The sequence below is a fragment of the Ascaphus truei genome, chromosome 1 (assembly GCF_040206685.1).
Source record: "Ascaphus truei isolate aAscTru1 chromosome 1, aAscTru1.hap1, whole genome shotgun sequence".
Classification (NCBI taxonomy): domain Eukaryota; kingdom Metazoa; phylum Chordata; class Amphibia; order Anura; family Ascaphidae; genus Ascaphus; species Ascaphus truei.
In genome coordinates, this window is record NC_134483.1 from 459284709 (window position 1) to 459311071 (window position 26363).

The window sequence follows — 26363 nt, forward strand, 5'->3', positions numbered from 1 at the left end:
AAATTAAAACTGTAAAAGTCGAAGAGAAAATGTGTCCGAAATAACAAACCATTAAACTAGAGTTTGCTGAAATGCATACCCTTTAGCATAACCTGTATAGCATCCAAATGTTTTGTCATTGACACATTACAGGAATACATTTTCTGTTAAGCACATACTGTAAACAGATCATTTGCGAAGATGTTGTAATGTTATAATAATATTAATAATAAATTATTGCTTCAAAGTAGGAATCATCTATAGAATTATCTTTTTGTTGTTATTTATATTCTGTTTTTTTCTACAGCATGATTTATGTTATCAGAGACGGGTTGAGCTGCATACATTATTTTAATGGGGCTGTGTAGTACGGCAGGCATAAGCTTGTAGGGATCCATGTTAAAATGGAGGAGAAGTAAAGAGTGACACACTGTGCTCATTTGCATGTCATTACCCAGAATCCATGACTGCAGTGGAAGCACTGTTTGCTAAGCAATAATGGGGAAAGACCGGGGTGCAGAACTGTCTGAGACATGCAAATGCACCACAAGTGGTAATTTTATTTACTGTGTTTTAGAACCAAATAAAACATATTGCACTATACTGTATCTGCTTTCCTTCCTTTATGTGAGGACACAACCAGTGGAACCAGTGAAGTTCCCAAAGACATCCACTAAACTCGTGACAGATTATCTAACCCTGTAAAACACTGACAACAAGTTCTTGTATTGTGAGTGTATTGCTCACAATTTATTTCTAATGAATCTACTACTACTAAAATATTCAAATTTCTTCCTTTTGTGCCAAAGAATTCATTAACTCTTATTCCTTACAAGTGGACTGATCTTATCATTTTAAGGGGGATTCTCATAGTTAGATTGCAGGAAGAGTATTATTTAAATTTATTTTATGCTTTCATGTTACTATGTGTTAACACATTTCACTAATCTGTACACTAATGCACTTTTGTATTTTTTTTTTTTATCAGGAAAGTTGTTTTTAAGTTAAAGGTTTATACGTGCCAACTTATTTTTATGTTTATATATTGTTATGTTATTAAGTGCCATTGATAAAGTGTTTTTGCCCACAAATGCTCTATTGCATAATCTGAATTATAAGTGAAGAAATTATTGATTTAGAATCTTTTACTTGTTATACTACCTACTGTGTTATACTACCTACTGCATGCTAGTCAAAGATTCAGAAAATATTTCAGTCAGGAAATATTTTAGTCTGTTAGTTATGGTATTTTTATCATCATTGCTGGTAATCCCAGCTATGCTATTCCATAATGTAAAGATGCAGAGATGCAGTCAATGTTACTAATTAATCCATCAAAGCGGGTGCATAATTTAACATGAGATTTGACAGTTGTGGCCTGTAGGACATGTGCACAGTGGCTTAAACACTGGAGACGTTTTAGGAGAAATAAACGCAGGATTTATTAGCCAGCAGCTTTAAATAAAAACAAAATGAGGGCAGAAAATAATATCCAGGCCTAAACCTATGTCGAGGACTGACTAACATTAAACAGTCCCTTTCTGAATACTGAAAGGCTAGGCCTCTTACCAACATTTGGACATCAGTCCAAATAACCTGTAGGCAGGGTCCTCTCCAGGTTCTGTGGTGGTGTCTGTGGAGTGATCCCTCTGGCGGTTTCCAGGGACCAATGCTGCCTGGTACAGGGAGTCTCTCTTTCCCTGGGATTTCTCTAGCAGCACATACTCTCTCTGTGCTAGAGATCCCCTGCAGTCTGTACAGCAGGCTGTAAGCAGGCTTGATGATCCAGGTGGACACTGGTCAATTAACTTCTGCTGAAATTAACCAGCTCCCTGCTCTACTCATCAGCTAAACACATACTTTATTTTTGAAGCCTTTAAGACAGGAGAAAGGCCCTGTTTCAGGGCCAATGAGACAAATGTTGATGCACACAAAATGATGCACCAGTCAGTGTCATTTAACTTGATTTCTTTTAGCTACATCGATTGGTGAATAATGTTGGCTACACCTGTAGCTGTCCAAGAGACAGATTCATCAAATGACCGCGAGTTAACACTGGATTGGGTGCTTAAACCGTATCAGAGCTTGATTAATCTGCTCCTCAACTGTTCCTTTTTTTGAGGTAATTCATGCCCGTACATACTGGAGTAGTTTGTGGCAACATAAACATTTAATGCTCTGGAAACTCTTATATTTTGAGGCATGCCTGGGTATGTTGAGGTATTTGAGGAAACAGTGAGGTCCCCTATTTCTGTACCCTCCAGTAGGGCTTACTAAATATGACTCCTTATGGAAGTGAGGGAGCTGCAATGTGTCTTGTGGCCTGGGAGATCTTTTATGAAGAAGTACCATATAGTAAATATGCCTATTAAACTTGAATGGACTATAATGTGTCTTACAGCACGGGAATGTTTATTATAAAGCATGAGTTCTTTTGCACATCTCTAATACAACCTAAAAGAATAATTCACAATGTCTGACATGATAATCAAATAGAGAGATAATGGAAGAGAATAACAAATAAAGCTGGAAGAAGAGCAATGGACCTTATAAACCTCCATGCCGTATGGTATGAAGGATGCATTACATTCTCCATGCATTGCGTGACTTTTTCAGATTGTACTAAATGTTACTTGGACCAAGGATGACTTATGGGAAATTACTTTGCTGAATGGTACTCTGGGGATTGCATTACTGAACACAATGGGCTGGTATTGTGGGAAGCTAGTTGCCTCTTTTTTTATATTTCCTTATTTTCGATGACATATATTTTCTTTGAATGCTTACATACTTAATTACTTTTACTGAAATAGTTTCATTATGCTAATGCTTCTTGTATGATCATCAGTTTTGGTTTTCTGCTTCAGCCACACATTTCAGAGTAACTGTGTTTTTTTTGTTTTTGTTCTGTTTTTAAAGCCCTGTATCAGTGTATCTGCAAGAATATTTATATACTGTACATGTATGTGTTAAACTCCTTTCAGATTAACAGTGCTTTCAACCACCCTGGTAATTTCAATGTATTTCTCATGAATTTACAGTAACTGTTATTTGAGTAGTGCTGAATTTCATTTTAAGCACTTGCAAACCTTTGCTTTCCCCCCTCTGTATTATCTTTTACACTTTTGCATTCTCCTCTCTTTGAGCCTACCTATATTTATAAAGTACACCAAATAAGCTATCCCTTGTATATCTACTGTATATAGCCCATAACTATTGGACTCTACAGTAGTTACCTACTGTAAAAACGAATTCCAAGCTGGCTGAAAGGACTGCTGCTAACAGGTTGCTGTTGTCAACTAATGGAAGTGGGTCAAGTAGATCTCAAATGAATTGCCAAATCAAAACATATTTACAGTATGAGGACTCACGTAAACACCGGGGTGCTTTTATCAGCACAGAAAATAAGGCTTTCATCAGGGAGATTACTCAGTGCATGAAAGTGTTTTTTTTTTTACTTGATTAATGGGGCCTATTGAAAAGATTGTACAGTGGGTCCATAATATTCGTCATGTAAGAGTTTTGGAGATATTCAGGTTCATTTTATGATTACAAAAATTGTTGAGTGGACAGCGTAATTCTCTTGGTTTTTGTTCACCATTTAAAGTAAAGTTATTTGTTACAAACGCTACACTGGTTACCAGCTGGAGAATAATAAAATTGATTTACTGTATGGCAAGGCTGGAATTACCTGCAATTTAATTTTCTACATATTCTCATTTCCTGTGTAATTTCAGGTTGGATTGTAATTAGATTATGTAGATCATTAAAGTATTCCTAGGTGGTTCACAGTAGTAAAAGTAATTGGAAACAAGGATGTAAAAAGTTAGTAGATCAAAGAAGAAAATGAGATGCACAAACATGAAAGTCTGCTCATTGATTGCACTATACAAATATTATTGAGCTTTATCATAAAGCAGCAATGTCTTATGTATAACAAATACAAGTAAAAAAGAAAATACCAGCTCAAGAATTCACATAATAAATCTTTAGTAGAACATATTAAAAATATATAAACATATATATATATATATATATATATATATATACGAAGTGCTGTGTGCTGGATGATAATATGAAAGTAGTATCTGAAGGAACACAGGGCACAAACGGATTTGAAATAATTAACTCATTTATTGAGCCAAACACAGCGTTTCGACCTTAGTGGTCTTTATCAAGTGACATAGTGGCACATACCACTATGCGTGCATGCCATGTCCCTTCCCCCCAAATCCTCCAAAAACTAAGGTACTTTAAAACCTGTAGTCCTACTATAAAGTGCTGTAGCCCATGCCATGCTTGCTTTGTCTCCTCCAACCTCCCCCCCCCCCCTAAAGCAGAAGATACAAGGCACTGTAGTCATAATGTACTGTTCCTCATGTCATGCCCTTTCTCCCCAAACACCCCAAAAATCTGGATTGAGTAACGTACGGTGCGATTGTAAATATATAATATTGTCTCTTTCTTTATAGACCAAGATGTCCAAAAAGCACCATCCATTGCGAAGAAGAAAAATACAGGATTATACTTTTGGAAGGAGAGGCCATATTTTATTTTTGTATTATGCATTTTTCATTTGTTATCCTGAAAAGATTTAAATTTTCATTCTTTACATATACTTTTTGGTGTGTTCATGTTTTACTGTTCACACACTTACAGTAGTACAGGTACAGTACTAAACCGTATTGTACATAAAGTTGTAAAGGCATTTACATATATGTAAATATCTGACATACAGTACAGCATCGTACACAGTATATCAATCTTGAAATTAAGTTGTTTTTAGTGCTTAAATAGTACTATAAAACAAATTAAAGTACTGACGTAGTTTAAATATAGTATATCCAAATACCGTTAATCTTTGGATAAACAGTAGACTATAAAAATCTTTAAAATTCAGTACATCCTGTAATGTAAAGTTCTAAATGCATTTACATATATAAAATGTCTCATTGAGATACTGTACAGAATACTACAGTATATAACTACAGTATACTGTAGCACATACATATACGGTACAGTAGAGTACGCAGTACTGTACTGTAGATACACAAAGAGCAGTATTACTGTACAACAGATATCTAGTGACTCCGTCAGGAAATGTACTGTATCTTACTGTACAGTTACACGCATGTGCAGACACTGTACATTCCTCACATGCGCTTAAATGTGATGACACGCATATGCGTTTCAACAAGGTTCCAATTTGACATACACACATGTGCATAAATGTGATGACACGCATATGCGTTTCAACAAAGTTCAAATTTAACATAAACGCATGTGCGGATTATATATTTTACATTCAGAAGGAGAGCAAAGTAATATTTTTGTATTCTTCGTTTTAACTTTATTATCCTCTACAAATAAAACATTTAATTTGTTAAAAAAACTTTTTGTTGTGTGTGTGTTCATATTTTAAATCTTCTACAGATCGAGAATTTTTGTATGGCTAAATGCTAAGGAACTTCAGAAAGAATTTCTTTCCCAAGTACTGTACTGTACAGTATACAGTATGAGCTCCTATTTTTAATCTTCAAATTACAATTACACACACACACTTGAAGTACTGTATGGGAATAAAAGACAAGTTGAATTGCAATTAGATTTTTTAAGACAACAAATCGCGATCGCCCACTTGAGTTTCTCGACGGTATTGCAGACAGCGCTAAAATTAAATTTTCTGCTCTCGATCAAAACACTAGTAAACTCGCTTCTTAAAGCGGGAAAATTTCAAGAAATCTCGAACCAACATGGGGTGTGCAAAGAAATACAACCCGTGAAATGATCAGATAACGGCCGCTGCATCTGTATACTGCTGCGGCCGAGTTTATTCGAGCATTTGCCCGTTCTCGGCCGCAGCAGTAACCTGGCGCGCGCCAGAGGGTGCCGGGCGCGAGCCGAAGACACGGAGGAGCACCCTCCGATCGGGGCTTTCTCCCTCCCGCTGCCGGGTCCGCCGGGTCCCCCGGAACCCCCTGCCGCCATCCCCCACATCGCGGGACACCAGGGCTCCCTCGGGGAGCCCTGGACGCGCGTGCAGGGGGCGCAGGCACCCGATGACGCGTGACTGCGCGTCGATGATGCGCGGCACGCCGAGGGAGTGCGGCTAGCATGCCGGGGCATCCCCAGGCTTGCGGAGTTAGCCGCACTCAAATAAAATGTGCCGCCTCTGTACTAGAAAAAACCTCTAGCTGCAGGTGAGAATAGAAAGCGCCACCTCCTCCGAAAAGTGAAAACATCAAATGAAAAAAAAAGTCCACAGCATATAAAAATGGAAAACTTACATTTATTGGATAAAGCAGGCAGCAGGAAACAAAGTAGCAAGCAATGTTTCAGATCACAATGATCCTGTATCAAGCTTGCTGAAGGTTCATCGTGATCTGAAACGTTGATTGCTTGTTACTTCGATTCTTGCTGCCTTCTTAATCCAATAAATGTAAGTTTCTCTATTTTTTATATAATGTACAGTACTAGTGCTATGGACATTCTTTTTGCTACTTTCAGTATATCAATACCTTCAGTCTTGCCCTCTGACTAAAGAACATTTTTAAACAATAAAATTCACTACAATGTTACATTCACAAGGATTTCTTAGCCACATTCTCATGTGAAAGGCACACTGTTCTGTATGTATGTGTAGCGCTGCTTCCCCCCCCCCCCACTCTGGGAGATTTACTCTGGATAAAGGTCAGTGTGGTGCTAGATACCTGTTTGATCAAGAGAGACTGAGCTTCTGGGATGTTGTTGGGAAATAGGACAGGTTTAGGCGGTTTCAGGCAGTAGTTCTTCTTATAAACAAAGAAAAATTAAAAGAATGCTAACCTGCATTACATTTACATTGTACACAGCCTCACATCTTCCAATTAAACAGCTCAACTCTGCTCGCCCCCTTTTTCATAATAACAAAAAAATATAGACAGTGACAATTGAAATAGAAATATGTATTAAGTGAAGTAATATAGTATTGTACAATTACTTTAACTACAGAGTAAGTATCATTCAAGAGTATCATTCTGCAAATATATGAAAATAAAACTTGTAGGGATGTGGAGTTATGGGATATGTCCAAACATTCAGGATGAATGCTTACAAGAAGTGACATCACCTTCTCCGAAGATACCATGGCCATCTTGCCTCCTGGCAATCCCTGCCCTCACAGGAAGTAAGCCACACAAACTTTCATTGCCAGAATCTGCCTCTAGCCTTTAAGAAGCATGCAGTTGCTATCCATCCTTGCTCATGCAAAGTACTTGTTACCTTGTCCTTTCTGAGCTCTGCCTTGCCTTGGCTTTGCCTGCTGCTTATCTTGACCTCGGAACCGCACCTGACTACTCTTTGCCTGCGCCAGCCCCGACCTTGGAACTGGACCTGACTACCCTTTGCCTGCTGCTTGCCTCAACCTCAGAACCGGACCTGACTACCCTTTGGCTGCCACCTGCCTTGACCCTTGAATAATTCCTGACTATCCCTGCATCTCAGGCCTCTAATCCCAGGCCAAGGTCTGTGTATTACTCCCTACCTCTGCCCTGCGGGTCCGTATCCTGTTCTGCAGTCAGCAACGTTGCACCAGCCACACAATGAACCCTGCAGAGGTAGCAAATACTGTTTCACATCAGGGCCATCTTATGGGAACCCAGCCACCCATCTAGCTACGCTGGATTAGAAACTGGACTCTATCTCTGCTACGCTGCAGACCCTGTGCTGCAACTTCAGTATCCCCAGGGTGACCCCATCTATTCCCGTGCCTTTAGCTCATGACGCTGCACCAGTATCTGTGGTCCTAAGGGAGCCCGGATCCTGATTCCTTTCTGCTATACAGGGCTTCCCTCGGCCTGCAGAGTATTCTTGAACCAGTGCCTGGTGCAGTTCGACACACAACCGTCATCCTTCTCTACCCACTGCTCTCGATTGGCATATATCGTCTGGCTCCTCATGGATGAAGCATTAGTTTGGGTCTCACCTCTTTATGAAAAGGGCTCCCCCTTGTTGGACGATTCCGTCATTTTCATGCAAACCTTCCGGACAATCTTTGATACCCCCGGCTTGTGTTGAATTTCACTACTACAGTTAAAACAAGGCTCCCGCACTATGGGACAATATGCTATCGAGTTTAGGACCCTAGCAGCGGATACCGATTGGAACGAGGGGGCTTTGAATACTACTTTCCGTCAAGGCATTGAGGAGAGGTTGAAGGACGAAATGACGAACAGGGACCTACCCACAGATCTGGAAGGACTGATCGCTCTATGCATGTCCCTGGACCTTCGGATGAGGTTGAGACGTCAGGAGCAGGATCGTTCTCACAGGTTCCGGTCTCTTCCGATGACTCCACCTATTCTCTTTCTCAATCTCTCTCTCTTTTTCTCCCTCACAATCTGGCCATGGACTTTCAGTGATAGAAAAAAATGGTGGATTCCATGGCTCAAAGAAACTGGCCAATCTGCGTAAATTAAAATTTGGAGAGAAAAAAATTCTGCCATCTCTAGTTATTTCCACCAAATGCTGGACATGTATGAAAGTCCCCTATACCATTATATAAAGGTAAACAAATCTTAACTACAGAATATAATTTATCGGACAGGAAATAAAATATGATGCTTTAACTTTAGGTATTAAACGTTGTTAAAATATATAATCAAACTGCTCTGCAACCCTGAAGGCTGCAGGAGAATAAACTTGTATGTTACCATCAGAGTGTGCATATACAGTAACACTATTTATGGTAGATACTGTATATAATACCCAAACTTCACATTTTAAGTTACCTGGCTTTAAACAAGTTACGGTATGTAAATTTAATTTTCAATATTAGACATTTCTAAAACTCATAATCGAGCTGTTGAGCAAGCTGTAGAAAATTATACATAGATGGTAGAACCAACTCGACTCCATGTGGGATCAGGAATATCATGATTATAAGTAAGGGTTATATATGCTAAACAGTAAACACATAAAGACCCCCATATATTCCAAGTACAGCCAATACAACACAACAATAAATTATATGTGGCATGCCATTAATAAAATGATTTATACAACTTGAACTTTCCATATTAATCATTACAGGGATTCATAATCAATCTGCCTTTCTAGTCTCAGGGCTGTAGGAAAGTATTGGATAATTGGATCAGCAAAAGTTTATATGGGAACAAGAGTATCTTGATTAGTGATAAGTCTAATTTCTACCAGATGTTAGACATTCGTGAAAGACCCCATATATCTCTATTTATGGTAAACAAATTCTAACCACAGAAAATGGGTTACCTGACATTAAATAACATATGCCATTTTAACTTTAAGGGGCCAACAGTATTCAGGTAGCTTCAATAAGTTACTTAATGCTTGTTAAGTGCACTTTCCATGTGATTTTGCATGTATAGATAATCAGAAAGTTTCGATAACATGTCAAAATTCCTTGGAAACTTTTTTTAATGAGCGTTAGCACTCTGGCTCTGATAAGCCATGCGGTAGCTCAAAACATGCCCAAACTCTTATTTTTGTCAGCAATTGCTTTTCAGGTAGTTTTTGATTGGTGATGTAACATGGGTCTGTCAAATGTGACATTACAGGCCTTATTTATGGCCTGTCACATCTCATTTGCCTTTAAGAAGACGGTGAGTCAACATCTCGTAGACCTGGTCAAGAGAAGACATAAAGAAGATAAAAGGAAAAGAAAGAAGCAAATAAAGATCTACTCATCGAGGACTCCTCTTCAAGCAACTGAGGATCGTGGACTTCTGTACATCATGCTGTACCTCAAGATGAGGATCATTGCTTCGTGGGTCAAGAGTTGTTGGTGCCACAGTTGGATGAGGATGATGAGCTTTCAAGGGTATGAAATACTTTCATTGTGTTTTATTTAATTGTGTATTTTTTTAGGATGCCCATTCTTTGCCAATGTGGCTATCTGTCCCCATTGAGGGCATAGATTACCAAATTGACAATCAATGACTTTTTTTGGCTACTATTTGTTTTTATTTAATTGTAATGTGTTTTTAAGTTGCCCATTGGGTGCCAATATGATTTTCTGTGGTGCTCCCAACTATGGATACGACTTCAATACAGTATACCGTAAGTGAGACATATACAGTAACTATAATGTGACAATCCAAGTTTCAGCTTCTGGAACATATGATTTACGCTCCTTAAACCAGCCGGAAAGCTACGTCCCCACCAGGGGTTTTAATAGTAATATCTGTTTTCACTGTATATAATATCCACCATTGTTTATTTATACGTATTTTTTGATGTAATAAATCGTTTTTTATTTTCTACCTAGTGATCTTAGAGACCACATTTTAGGGTTCTCCCCAGTAATATTCTATTGGTATCTAATCATCTGTCTATCCCTAGACAGACATTAGTCTACTCTCTTTACTAAATAAAGTAAATTAGGGACCTGCTTGACCTCTGATGGGGATCACATTGCTAGTACACATACGCTATTATACAGATATGGATATAGGCTATTGTTTGTTATAAAACCTAAAATACCCTCTCTTCACAGTGTTATCGTACTAAGAGTAGAATGGGAAAAGTAAGTTATACTCGGTGAACATTTTCTCAGACACACTGAAATTAAAAAGCTACAGTATCAATCGCCTAGTAAAAATAACAATGTTATACATACTGTAGCTATCAGCATACAATATTGTCTTGATTTTTCAAATATGAAAAGGTCACTCTAATAAAAGAATAATATCTCTAATAGAGCTAAAGACAAGAAAAGCTCTAAGCTAAAATATTTTTTTTAAATGATTGTAAAAAAAGGGGGTTCACTTAATTTCTGTTGTAGAGATGTGTTAGAACAATATTCTTTCAATTGATTTTGTTTCAAAAATATATATCTGCAAACATTATTCTATACTGTACATGTGCTGTCTTTGGTGAAGTTACAATCAGTTAAAGCCATAGAACAACAATTGCCACACAACGTAACATTATATAATTAATTATTTTACTTTTGAGAATTTTAAAAAATAATGATCAGATTATTTTCTTTTTGAAGATTTTAAAGATCTGTAATCACTGTCATTTTTGTGTAAAATTCTAGAAAATAAAGATTTCTATCTAATCTTGACTCTTACTGTGCAATATAATAATAACATAGCACTTGAACGAAGAAAGATAAAAAAAAGATTTGTTATTTAAACATGTAAAAAGATATGCCACTGAATTACTTGAACAAGTATATCAGGAAAAAGCATTGGTTTGTTTACTAATTTTACTGAGAATATATTAGTATTTTGAGGCACTGCTACTGTACTTGGACAAACTGTGATGTAGCAATGCACTGAAATGCTAATATCTTGTCCGCAGTAAAATAATACAGTACATACTGTAATTCACTGATCTTGTTTCATACAACTCAATGTGCTGTCCTTTACTGTCTTGGACAAAAATCGTTGTAAGTTTTGAAAGCCTGAGAGAGCCTATTCTAGGGAATCTCTTCTGTTTGCAGCTTTATGAAATGTAAGAATTTTGATAATCAATGTTATTATTTGACAAATACTGTTAGGCAAAGATATTTATACTAAATCATGACAGGTTATTTTTTTTCTTTCTTTTTGTCAGCTAAAGAAAGAGGGGGGAAAAATATGTTATTTATTCTGCTATACTGTCAAATGTTGACATCCCTCAAATTGGAAAATAATGCATATGGAAAAAGCAAGTGCAAAGAAATGACATTTATTGATGCAAAGAACTATAGAATGAAATGCTTTTCTTAGCAACATTTTTAATACTAAAATATTATTCAAAGATTATGTATTAAATGGTTGTGACAATTCTTTTTTTGTTACAAGAAAAACTGATCCATAATCCCTCAATCTCTAACGAGGAACCCACGGGTCCTGAGATATCTATTTTTATTTTCCTGAAAAGAAAAATGACAAATTTGGCTGCAAGGTTACCAATACAGACTAACGACATCAGGGTCTATGTGTCAAGGCAATTTTGGAGCAAATCTGAGGCATTTACACCCTGCACCTACGTATGGTATGAAAGTATTTTGCTTTCATTTTGTCTTGTCTGCCCTCGTATGCATATTGGGGAGTATCAGGAGCTTGGGAGGTGTTGCACGGTGCACAGATTATAAGGAGATGTACTGTAACGTATCACATTCTGTGTCACTGTGCACTATTATTTTTGCTTTTTATTTGGCCAAAAATATCCCCCGTATATAAAGTGGCATAAGTGTAAAATTCTGCATCACATATAAAAGACTGTTCTTACATATCTACTATTGACTGAGCTACAGAACAGAGCTACAGATCAGAACCAACTCTAACACTATTCTAACCCCAATAACTACATTTATATATCTGGGCATATGGCTTAACTCTAATCTAACATTTGGGTTGCACATTGATACCCTGACATCAAAAACCTATGCAAAATTGGGTGTACTGTACTTTATAGGAACACATTCTCCCAAATCTATTGGTCAATAAGCACATCACACAGCAGATACAAATGTCAATTATAGACTATGGGGACATAGTATATGGTACAGCACCCCAAACATACATTAGCAAACTAAACACTATCTAGAACGCAATACTGTATGTCACTTTGTCCTACAATGTAACTACAACACACATCACTGGAGAAATGCTCAAAGAATCAGATTGGCTATTCCTTCAGTCCAGGCGTAAGGCACATAGGGCCTTATTCAGAAAGCCTCGTTAAGGCCCTCATCGAGCACTTATCGACCAAAATGGCTACTGGTATTCAGATAGCCTCGATAAGTGCTCGATAACGGCCTGTATCGACGTAAAATTTTATCTCCGTCCGAAATTCGCTGACTGAGCAGCGATCAGGCCCTTATCGACCATTTTCGGAGGGTTGATAAACTTCTGCTATCCAGAGACCCGCGAGTCGGGTGTCGCGGCCCATCGCAGGCCTAAAAAAAGATTTTCTCCCCAAATCCAATTCCCCACAAAATTGTTGGACAATTGGTGGGGAGATGGCCTTGATGAGCTGCGATGTGTCGGGACTTCGAAAAAATCAGGGCCCTTTCCTGCCTCGGATTGATGCCGGGGGTCTCCGGAGCTGATAGCCATTAATAACAGCTGCGGACCCCCCCGGCATGCATCCGAGGCAGGAAACATGCATGTACAGCAACTTCATTACCTTAGCGGCTAACCGCTAAGGCAATGAAGGGGTTAAACACCTGTGCCAGGCTTACTGTAATAAACATACAGTACAATGCAATACTGTGGCTAGCGTGGGTGAGTGAAGGGGGAATTTGGCCCTTAGTGGCTGTTTAGGCATTGCGGGGGGGTTGCGGGGGGAGTTAACCCCTTCATTACCTTTGCGGTTAATACCGCTAAGGTAATAAAGGGGTTAACCCAACCACTACCCCCCCGCATGGTCTAAACACCCATCCTTAGGGCTAATACCCCCTTCACTCACCCGTGAGGCCTAAGCACCCACCCCAAACTGACTATACCCACCCTATACCCATTGAGTAGTATAGTAGTACATCATACCCATATAATAATAATATGGGCATGATAAGCCTCTATAGCACTCAATGGGCACCCTATTAAAAATACAGTAATACACAAGACACACAGTAATAAAACCTAACTATACTCCCAAAAAACACAATTCACTAAATAAAATCAGTAGCCAGCTCATCCAATCAATAGAAGCAATTACAATATCAACAATGAATTAATTACACCATTACGCAATAAAACCAATTAATCCCTAAAGCAACTCGCTGTGTGACAAGGTATTTCAGCCAATCAGATCGTGGGAACCAATTCCACACGCTGATTGGCTGAAATACCTTGTGACACAGCGGCCATCTTGGATTTACCGACGTCATGTTAAAGGTAAATGAAGCACAGCCATTCTGATTGGCTGGCATCATTCCCTTTAAGTGACGTCACGGCAAAAAAAAAAAATTAAGTCTGCACATGGTTTTAACAGCCAATCAGGTGGCTGTTAACCATTGTGAGGGTAAATGTGATGTCACAAGCTCTATTTAAGGCCGTGACGCCTCATTTGAGCCCAAGAAGCCGACGAGACAGCATCGGCTGGGATTTAACATGGGGTTTTATGGATTGACAGATGAAGAAAGAAGATACAGAACAACAAGAAATGGTTACAGATGAAGATAGAAGACGGTGAGTAAAGAAAGAAAAAAGAAGATTGGGGTACCTGAGCAGGATCCTGATGGCGGATGGCATCGGATGCTGTTGTAGGCCTTCAAGGTACGTGAGCTTCCTGTTACTCCGGGAGTCGGAGGGCCACCGCTTTTAATGGTAAGTAAGATATTCAATGTTTGTAAATGTCTCTTTTTACAGGTGTATTCTTTGGATGTGATTTTTTATTTTTTGGGGGAGGCACATTGACTGGTAATATATTAATCTGTACCTCTTTAGGGTACAGATTAATACATTATTATGCCAATATTTGGGGGGCATTTCTCGCTTGTTATTGCAGTTATTGATGTGGATGTGATTGTTTGTTTATGGTTAATGTAAGAAAAGGTTTGCGATTGGTGTTCGCTTGTACTTAAAGTTATATTATGTTAGCTAATGTGTTTTATGGATACTTCAGAGATAGTTTTAATGTATTTATTTGTCTTTTAATGGTTATATTAATTAATGTAGGATTAATTCATTGTTTACATTGGTTAGTGTTACTATTCATTTTGAGTTGCTTTAGGGATTAATTGGTTTGATTGGGTAATGGTTTAATTAATTCATTGTTGATGTTGTAATTGCTTCTATTGATTGGATTAGCTGGCTACTGATTTTATTTAGTGAAGTGTGTTTTTTGGGAGTATAGTTAGGTTTTATTACTGTGTGTCTTGTGTATTACTGTATTTTTATTAGGGTGCCCATTGAGTGCTATAGAGGCTTATCATGCCCATATTATTATTATATGGGTATGATGTACCCCTATACTACTCAATGGGTACAGGGTGGGTATAGTCAGTCTGGGATTGGTGCTTAGGCCTCCCGGGTCAGGGTGGGTTAACCCCTTAATAGCTATAGTGGTTAGGAACCACTAAGGTGATTAAGGGGTTAGGGGCCATTACAATGTCTTTATTATGTATATATGCTTTCTGGCAATGGAGGACAGAGGGACCTGCTGTTGTGGTAAGTATAAGTGTATGGGCTTTATTTAGAGAACATTCATAAAAAAAATCGCCAGGGAATGTAAAATGTTTTTTTTTTGGGCATTGCTATCACGGTATTCAGAAAGGCTCGAATACCAATGATAGCAACATGCCCACAACTGGTGAGTTGCTGCCAGCGAGAGCCTCGAGCCTCTGCAAAGGCAAAAACCAGCGATTCATTTCTGCTGCAGAGAGAGCTTCTCTGAGAGAGCCTCCTCTCCCAGCTGAAATGTCGCCCGAAATTATTTATTTAAATATCCATTCCTTTAATAGTGTAGAGGTGCAGGGGGTCTCCGGAGCTGAACCACGTTGGTTTTATGTCCGGGGACCCCCTGCTTCCCGAGATACAGGCCTCTTTATGGGGTGCTGGTATCTCCTATGCAAGGAAATGTCCCGGTCACGTGACGCGGGACATTTCAATGCAGAGGGATACCGGCACCCCATAAAGGGGCCTGTATCTCGGGAAGCAGGGGGTCCCCGGACATAAAACCAACGTGGTTCAGCTCCGGAGACCCCCTGCACCTCTACACTATTAAAGGAATGGATATTTAAATAAATATTTAAAACAGATCAATACACGCCCCCCACCTCCGCCCAAACCCATACAGTACAGTAATGGGCAAAATAACTATTATCCAGATATGGATAATAGATTATTTGCCCATTATTAAACACTGCATTAGCATACATCAATAAAATAAATAAATACAGTTATACTTACCACAACAGCAGGTCCCTCTGTCCTCCGTTCAAAGCCAGGGTGTGCAGCGCACAGCAGTTAAGAAGGAGCAGGTCTTGCAAAAAATATTAGGTCCTTTATTTAACAATTCATGGTGTGGGACAACAGCAAACCTTCAACGCGTTTCGTTCAAAGGAACTTTATCAAGAAGTGCTGTGTATGTTAAAACCAACAGTTTAAATACAGCTGACTGCCTAATTTCGCGCCAAATTGTGACGTCATTAGATGTGTGTTAGCCAATGAGGATCGTAGTCTTCGCGCATGCGCGCGGCACCAGAATACTCTATGATCACCTCTATGGTATAACTAATCCCCGTGCATGCGCGCGACGCCAGAGTGCCAGGGATCCCCTGCTACCGTCAGCCGTGTCATACAGGAGACACACGCCCCTCCGGGCGGTTCCACACGCGCAGGCACGCCTCTGACTGATACAGGGTAACACCCCCTCCTCCATGCCCCGCGCATGCGCTGAGGCTTCCCCATAATGTTAAATCAATAAATTACATCCCTACCCCACAACAGGGTACAGAGGATGTAGTGATGTGGAAAAAACTAATAATAAAAACTGATATTGATTTAAGCTGGGGGATGTGAGGCAGTGAGCTGTATTATAAAGAAAAATACATATGGGCAAAATATGAATATACAGATGCATACAAAAACAAACATGAATACTTTTGATAAACAAAAAAATTATATAATTACACTTTAAGGAAAAGAAAAACATATAACAAGACAGTTTATTATTAAAAATTATATTAATCAAAAAGCTTAAATGTTAAAATTAAGCAATAAAAACATGTTAAAAAAGCAACAAATGTGTCTTGTGCCTCAAATAGACAACAGCAAATTGCATGCCCCGCTGGATGGAAATAATAATCATATAGGTTTAACATTCAATACATTTCTGTTTAATGTGGAGTGTCGTACATAATATACATTATAATTTTAAACAACTTAACCTGACCATGAAAACTTTTTATAAGTGATATAATACCTCAGATATAAGTAGTTTAATCATAAAACAAGAAGTGGAGGCTATGTTAGAAATTTGTCTTATAATGCTTCAAATTCAGTTTTCTAGAAAAATCCGAAATACCAATTGTAAATATTGCTTTACCTTAAATGTATAGGACAGGGTATGGATATATCTTCATGGAGATGTATATTGTTTTACTCAGGCCATACTTGTGTTATATAGGGGTATGAATAAATCTCAATTGAAGGCTTTTAATCATATTTTTGGATCGATTTGTAGACTGAGGTATAATATACTGTTTTCTATATTGTTTTTTCAATGACAGATAACACTCATTTAAGAAAATGGTTGATATTCCATTCTACATTCATTCCATCAGGGAACCTAGTTCTTAATGTAAATATCCAGTAGGATTCTCTACAGTCTAATGTTTTCACGGTGTTACCCCCTCTTTCTTTTCTGATTATCTTCTCAATGCCTACAAATGAGAAGTTACTGATGCCTCCCTGCCCACATTCCGAAAAATGTTTGGAGACAGGGTGTTCCATCTCTTTTTTGCGTATCAGCCTGCAATGTTCTTGCATCCTTATTTTTAACTCCCTTGTGGTCCTGCCGACATATCTCCTCCCACAGCCACAAGTGATGAGATACACTACAAATGTCGTATTACAATTAATAAAATTGTGTATAGTGTGGCGTTTGTGTGGACTGTGGGAGAAGATATGCCGTGCGGGTTTCATGTACTGACACATGTTGCAATGATTGCGTCTAAAGGATCCTTTGGTCACAAAATGATCTGAGCTCTTAACTGGTGCTGATACTACACTGGGGGATAGAAATGTAGCCAATGTCTTGGCTCTTCTGTATACAAATTTAGGACCCTTGTCTATATATTCCTTAAGAATTGGATCCATCCTTAATAGTTCCCAATGCTTATTCACAATTTTATTTACTTGACTGCTTGATTTGCTATATTGTGAAATAAACAACGGACAGGTCCCGTCCTCTTGGTTGTCTCTTTTTGTTTCAGTGTGTACGCCCCCCCTCCTCATTCTGGACACAGACGGCATTACTGTTGCTCGTTCAATTTCTTTGACCTCCTGTAGTGTAGTCTGGAGGGTCTCCCGATCATATCCTCTCTCAACAAATTTATTTGTCAGCTCCTCAGACTGAGTCACGAAACTGCCAAGAGTTGAACAGTTCCGCCTCAGTCTGAGGTACTGACCCTTGGGTATTCCCTTGATCACAGATCTGGGGTGGCAACTGTTCGCTCTAAGAAATGAATTCCGGGAATTTGGTTTCTTATAAATATCAGATTGTATTTTTTGATTGATGTCTATGTAAAATAGAATGTCCAGGTCGCTAATATGATGGGTATGGTAATTAATAGTGAGGTGAATATCAAAAGTGTTGTTATTTAAATATTCTATAAATTCTAATAAAGTGTCAGTGTTCCCGTGCCAAATAAAAATAAGATCGTCAATAAAACGCTTATAGAAAATAATATTGTGCCTGTAAGGATTTGTGCTACAAAAGATAAAATTGTTCTCCCACCACCCCATGAAAAGGTTGGCATAGGAGGGGGCAAAACTTGTCCCCATTGCCGTCCCCCGAAGTTGCAGATAAAATTTGTGATCAAAAAGAAAATAATTGTGAGTGAGTAAAAAAAGTATTGATTCCATAATAAAAGTGGTTGTAAGTATTGAGCTTCTTGGACATTCTATGAAATTGCGGACAGCCGTCATGCCCAGATCACACTGGCGACACACTTTATTCGAGCTCGGCTAGTGCCACGAATTCGGGTATACCCGGGTGTATTGAGGTTTGTGACTGTTTTCTGCCCGAGTGCATTGAGGTATTTTCTAGGCAGGGATTGAAGCATTTTATTCCCGCTGGCTGCAATACTGCACAGTATATATATATATACTGCATTACAATTCATGAATTTATGCCATCTGGTAGACACGCGAAGCATTGCAGCCTATTAAATCCTAATCATTATCATTTAACAGATCAGCCGCCCGTCAGCCAGGCATGAACCCAGGCTGGGAAGGCAAACGCAACGGGGCTTGTCAGAGGTGAGGAGCGGCGCATTCCAGGTATCTGCCAGGTACATACTGGGTATTTGCTTGAATAAAGTGTGTCGGTGCAGGGGGTCTCCGGAGCTGAACCACGTTGGTTTTATGTCCGGGGACCCCCTGCTTCCCGAGATACAGGCCCCTTTATGGGGTGCCGGTATCCCTCTGCATTGAAATGTCCCGCGTCACGTGACCGGGACATTTCCTTGCATAGGAGATACCGGCACCCCATAAAGAGGCCTGTATCTCGGGAAGCAGGGGGTCCCCGGACATAAAACCAACGTGGTTCAGCTCCGGAGACCCCCTGCACCTCTACACTATTAAAGGAATGGATATTTAAATAAATAATTTCGGGCGACATTTCAGCTGGGAGAGGAGGCTCTCTCAGAGAAGCTCTCTCTGCAGCAGAAATGAATCGCTGGTTTTTGCCTTTGCAGAGGCTCGAGGCTCTCGCTGGCAGCAACTCACCAGTTGTGGGCATGTTGCTATCATTGGTATTCGAGCCTTTCTGAATACCGTGATAGCAATGCCCAAAAAAAAAACATTTTACATTCCCTGGCGATTTTTTTTATGAATGTTCTCTGAATAAAGCCCATACACTTATACTTACCACAACAGCAGGTCCCTCTGTCCTCCATTGCCAGAAAGCATATATACATAATAAAGACATTGTAATGGCCCCTAACCCCTTAATCACCTTAGTGGTTCCTAACCGCTATAGCTATTAAGGGGTTATCCCACCCTGACCCGGGAGGCCTAAGCACCAATCCCAGACTGACTATACCCACCCTGTACCCATTGAGTAGTATAGTGGTACATCATACCCATATAATAATAATATGGGCATGATAAGCCTCTATAGCACTCAATGGGCACCCTAATAAAAATACAGTAATACACAAGACACACAGTAATAAAACCTAACTATACTCCCAAAAAACACACTTCACTAAATAAAATCAGTAGCCAGCTAATCCAATCAATAGAAGCAATTACAACATCAACAATGAATTAATTAAACCATTACCCAATCAAACCAATTAATCCCTAAAGCAACTCAAAATGAATAGTAACACTAACCAATGTAAACAATGAATTAATCCTACATTAATTATGTAACCATTAAAAGACAAATAAATACATTAAAACTATCTCTGAAGTATCCATAAAACACATTAGCTAACATAATATAACTTTAAGTACAAGCGAACACCAATCGCAAACCTTTTCTTACATTAACCATAAACAAACAATCACATCCACATCAATAACTGCAATAACAAGCGAGAAATGCCCCCCAAATATTGGCATAATAATGTATTAATCTGTACCCTAAAGAGGTACAGATTAATATATTACCAGTCAATGTGCCTCCCCCAAAAAATAAAAAATCACATCCAAAGAATACACCTGTAAAAAGAGACATTTACAAACATTGAATATCTTACTTACCATTAAAAGCGGTGGCCCTCCGACTCCCGGGGTAACAGGAAGCTCACGTACCTTGAAGGCCTACAACAGCATCCGATGCCATCCGCCATCAGGATCCTGCTCAGGTACCCAAATCTTCTTTTTTCTTTCTTTACTCACCGTCTTCTATCTTCATCTGTAACCATTTCTTGTTGTTCTTTATCTTCTTTCTTCATCTGTCAATCCATAAAACCCCATGTTAAATCCCAGCCGATGCTGTCTCGTCGGCTTTTTGGGCTCAAATGAGGCGTCACGGCCTTAAATATGGCTTGTGATGTCACATTTACCCTCACAATGGTTAACAGCCACAATAACCGCTAAGGTAATGAAGGGGTTAACTCTCCCCGCCAGCCCCCCGCAATGCCTAGACAGCCACTAAGGGCCAAATTCCCCCTTCACTCACCCCCGCTAGCCACTGTATTGTATTGTACTGTATGTTTATTACAGTAAGCCTGGCACGGGTGTTTAACCCCTTCATTGCCTTAGCGGGTAGCCGCTAAGGTAATGAAGTTGCTGTACATGCATGTTTCCTGCATCGGATGCATGCCGGGGGGGTCCGGAGCTGTTATTAATGGCTCTCAGCTCCGGAGACCCCCGTCATCAATCCGAGGCAGGAAAGGGCCCTGATTTTTTCGAAGTCCCGACCCATCGCAGCTCATCGAGGCCATCTCCCCACCAATTGTCCAACAATTTTGTGGGGAATTGGATTTGGGGAGAAAATCGTTTTTTAGGGCTGCGATAGGCCGCGACACCCGACTCGCGGGTCTCTGAATAGCGGGAGTTTATCAACCCTCCGAAAATGGTCGATAAGGGCCTGATCGCTGCTCAGTCAGCCAATTTCGGACGGAGATAAAATTTTGCGTCGATACAGGCCGTTATCGAGCACTTATCGAGGCTATCTGAATACCAGTAGACATTTTGGTCGATAAGTGCTCGATAAGGGCCTTATCGAGGCTTTCTGAATAAGGGCCATATTTCCTGTGTTGCCTACAAATACATTTTGGACAAGTTACCCAGCTGTCTGAACAAACTCCTCACCCCTACCACACGCAGCACATACACTGGCGGCACACTTTATTCGAGCTCGGCTAGTCCCACGAATTCGGGTATACCCGGGTGTATTGAGGTTTGTGACTGTTTTCTGCCCGAGTGCATTGGGTTATTTTCCAGGCAGGGATTGAAGCATTTTATTCCCGCTGGCTGCAATACTGCACAGTATATATATATATATACTGCATTACAATTCATGAATTTATGCCATCTGGTAGACACGCGAAGCATTGCAGCCTATTAAATCCTAATCATTATCATTTAACAGATCAGCCGCCCGTCAGCCAGGCATGAACCCAGGCTGGGAAGGCAAACGCAACGGGGCTTGTCAGAGGTGAGGAGCGGCGCATTCCAGGTATCTGCCAGGTACATACTGGGTATTTGCTCGAATAAAGTGTGTCGGTGCAGTATCACCTTAAATCTGACCCCAAAAGACTGTTCACGGTCCCAAGGTTTAACAAAGAATTAAATCGCTCTTCCTTCTCTTACCGCGCACCTCACAACTAGAATAACCTACCAGAGACTCTTAAAGCCACCACCAGTCTGAGTTCTTGCAAGACTTCAGCTTTCACACATTTGAATCCTGTTTGTAACTATTACATATGCCAATAACACTTTTTGGCCCTTATTCTTTAAGGTATGATAGCGCAGATAGTGCTCTCACATGAAAAGTCCCATTAAAGTCAACTTTGGGAATTTTAATAACGATAGCACTTCATCTGTGCTATCAGACCTTACAGACTAAGGGCCAACTGTCCATGAACGGTCTGTAAACATAACTTTTAACCTCTGTAAATTTAATGTAACCATGTATTGTCAACATAACTTTCTACCCAGGACATACTTAAATATGAGAGGTAGCTCTCAATGTATTTTTTCCTGGTAAAACATTTTATGAAATAAAATAATTAAAAAATATGTAGCACATGGAGCAGTGTGTCTAAACAACAAAACAACTTTATTTCATATAGCGCTTTCCTCCCAATGGGACTGAAAGTGCTTCACAATTGCAGAATAGTGTCCGGTACACAGCATATAGGAATTTTTACAGACACAGTCCCTGCCCCGTAGGGTTTACAATCAATGATTTTAGTGCCTGAGGCACAGGGAGATAAAGTGACTTGCCCAAGGTCACAAGGAACTGACAAAGGAATTTGAACCAGGTTCCCCTGAATGTAAATCCTCTTTTCTCTACATTGATACAGTACATAGACCTCATAATCTCACAATGACTTTGTGGCTTTCTATTGCCTGCCGGAGAGAGACTGACACTTGCATCCATTTGATTATTAGAATTATAGTCAGTTGTTAAATGTGCAAATACTCTATTTTAGGAACTAGGGCTTCCCAGGAGGTTGGATGAATGCGGATTGTCTCTGGAATGAGCCTGATTTATGTAACAGAAAAAAATAAAAAGGGCAGCATAGACGGCTGCTTTAAGTGAAGTGTGAAGAGAAATAAAGAATATAGTTACAAAGGCAACGACTTAACAGAAAGGATGTAGTACTGTACAGTATGCAATTCTGTGAGCCGGAATATGCAACTGTGGACCAGATCCACAAAGAAACTATTTCAGTACAGGAGTCATTGATCAATATGCCTTCCTAAACACTCCTTTGTACAACAGTTGGAGACATTGTGTACCTGGGAAATAACATAATGTGAATAAGTCATTTATATTCAGATGATTTAAGTTAGCATGCACTGTAACACAAAAAGCATGTAACACTGCAGTCCTGTGGAAATTGCCCAGACCCAGGTTGCATTGGTGGCATTTATCAAGTAACGTACAGTATGTTAAAAAGACATACTTCACATTAATTAGATATATCACCTTTGTTTTTGCATATGATTAGCTTGGTGGCTATGTGTTACCCACAAGGAACACAATGTGATGTTATGAACCTTTGCTTAACGCACTTCTGTTGATCTGGTCCACAATTATATAGTAATGGTAAGCAAATGCTCCATTTCCCATTTTGTAGTGAATTCATATACAGTACTACAGCAGGGGTGCGCAAATGTTTGGTGCTGTGCCCCCCTGCTTGCTCTCCCCAGTGCTCGCGCCCCCCCCCCCTAACATTTGTGCCAGAGTCAAATGACGTCACAGGGTTATGTGATGCCTAGTTACATGACCCCACAGCGGATTTTGACGCCACATTTCCATGGCGATGTATCGCCCCAAGTCGGCTGAATCAAGGTAAGTGAGTTACAGAGGCCATGCGCGGTCCCCCGGCATTTAATTAAAATCCCTTGGGGAAGAGCGCGGGGCCTCTGTAACCCCCCAGTTTGCGCACACCTGTACTACAGTATAAAAAAACTATATGTGTATAAAATCTGAGTAAAACATGAGTCATAAACATTTTTTATTCTTAATCTATTGGAACATTTATGTGAATCCTGAATTATCAATTTTGCTGAAAAAATGTGTTTCATATATTAATGTTACTCTGGTATGTGGTAGACTGCATACACTGTATGGCATAATGTTTGTCAGTAGGAAGAAAATGTTACTGTTGCTCTTTCTATAATTGATATTAAGAAATTACGATTTGAGAACAAGGTTAAAAGCCAGCCACTAAACTTTTCCTTGCAGAAAGTAGAGAAAACAATAATCTTGATTTATAACATTTATAACACTGTTATATGCAGTTAGACACTAAAGTCTACATTGGTAAAAAAAAATTTTATCTATATAAAAGATGTCAAAAAGCATAAATACTGCTCATGAATCAAATATTTTCTTTTCAACGCCCTATTAATGTTGCAATTTTTGTATTCTCAGACTATGTTAGCTGAAAAAAACATGTTTTACACATGTATTGTATTGTATTTTGTTATCTCTAACATATAAGACATATGGCTGGAAAAATGTAGACCTACAGAAGTGCAAATTTTCTGACAACAGTGAGTATGAGAGTATGTACTGTAGGGATGTAGATAAACTTTAAAGTCTGTGCCTGCAGTATGTTATTTTCATATGCAACACCCATACCTAAAAGGATTATGATAACTAAGCTTATTTCTATTAGGTACATTATTGTTATGTACAGCATGTCATGTCTTGGTGTTTACCAATGAGGTACAAAGCACCATGAGTTATCAACTCTAACAATGTTAATTCAGTCAAATATGCCCTTGCTTCTGCATACGTACTGTTTATACAGTACATTTTTTAATTTCCCTCCCACATAATATACTAATTACACGTTTCTGTCATGTCAGCATTCTGGTTTCAGAATTTATTGAATGACACAGAAATTTGGTACGAGGAAAAAGTGTAAGGCTTGGTGATTCTTGCTTCTATAAATACAAACATTTTAAATTGTTGCTATTTCTCCTTCACTTTAGTAATACTTTAGATCAAGGATTTTTCACTGGCAGGTATTGCGGTCCTTCCTTCTCCACACAAATGAGATCAAATTGTACATGGAAAAATACATTTCTGCAATCCTGTAGAATATATTCCCTATTGCCTGTAGCATGCTTGGAGGTGATTCTTGATTTTGAAGCAAAATTCTGATGGTAGGACATATAATAGTACATTATTGTTGGCACAATTTAACTTCTTATTTGGAGCAAGAGCACACAAAAGAAGACAAAGGCAACATTAAAAAACTTGGAATTAACTTTTTTTTAATTGTTGCTTCTGTGGCATTTTATTCTTATTTCTTGGTTGACTTTTGTTAAAGAAGAAAAATCTCAGTAATACAATAACAGTACTGTACAGTATGTCTCTGATAATTATGTTGTCCAATCTGTATGTTGCATGAACATACAGATGCAGCCACGAGTATCCGAAAACTTGCCTTGGAAAATCTGGGGCAATCTCCCTGTAATGATGCAACATTTCAGTGAGATTTCTGCAGCCAGACTAATGGCGATACTATAGAAGGAAACCTCGCTCTGATACCCCTTGGTGGAGGAGGCATGCTGCCTAGGGATAGGTCAGAAATGACTATATAGGTGTATCAAAGAGGATACACTAAAGAATCCCTTTGGTAGGCGCACCGCAGACCTTTATGTAATAAACGGTCAGGGGTGAAATAAACAGTATTCTTTAATTAAATTCGGTGAACGTGTAGTTAAAACAATGTACGCTCTCGTAGTCAGTAGAGTGTACTTTATTAAAAATAGACACTAAAGGGTCTATATGGTCTACCTAATACCCACTATAGCTTATGAATAGAGTGTGGTTTTACTGCTTTGATAGCCTATATGCTATTACTGCATCCGCGCCTGTAGTTGCGTCTTTTATATAGATTGTCCTTAGCTCAGTGGCTTATGGTATGATTACCTGGTTTGCTGTGGTAATTTACATAAAGGTCTGCGGTGCGCCTACCAAAGGGATTCTTTAGTGTATCCTCTTTGATACACCTATATAGTCATGCCAGACTAATGGCCCATCGGATTAACACAGCAGGAGTTCTTGCAGTCCCATTAAGTCTGAATGTGACTGCAAGAACCCCCATTGTGTTCATCCGATGAGCCGTTAGTCTGGCTACGAAATGTTGCAGCCTTACTGGGAGATTGCCCCAGATTTTCCAAGGCAAGTGTTTGGATACTCATGGCTGCATCTGTAATATAATCCTACTGTATTAGCCTGACCTTTTACATCAAAGTTGTTTATTGTATTTAGTGTTCCTTATTATAGGAGTGCTAAATAAGTGATTTTTATTTTCTAATTAATCAATTTCCCAATTTTTATATAATGTATATATGTAGCAGATTTCACTGCACATGTTAACACAGGATATCGTGTTACCACTGCCAACAATGTTTATTGCGAGATGTACTGTGGTTTTATTAAAACAAATGGAGACGTAAGTAACAATATTGCACAATTTTGCAAACTGCATTAAGTGCATAATGTCCCTCGTTACCATGTGGTGACAAGTGCAATTACATCTGCTCCATCTCCAACTC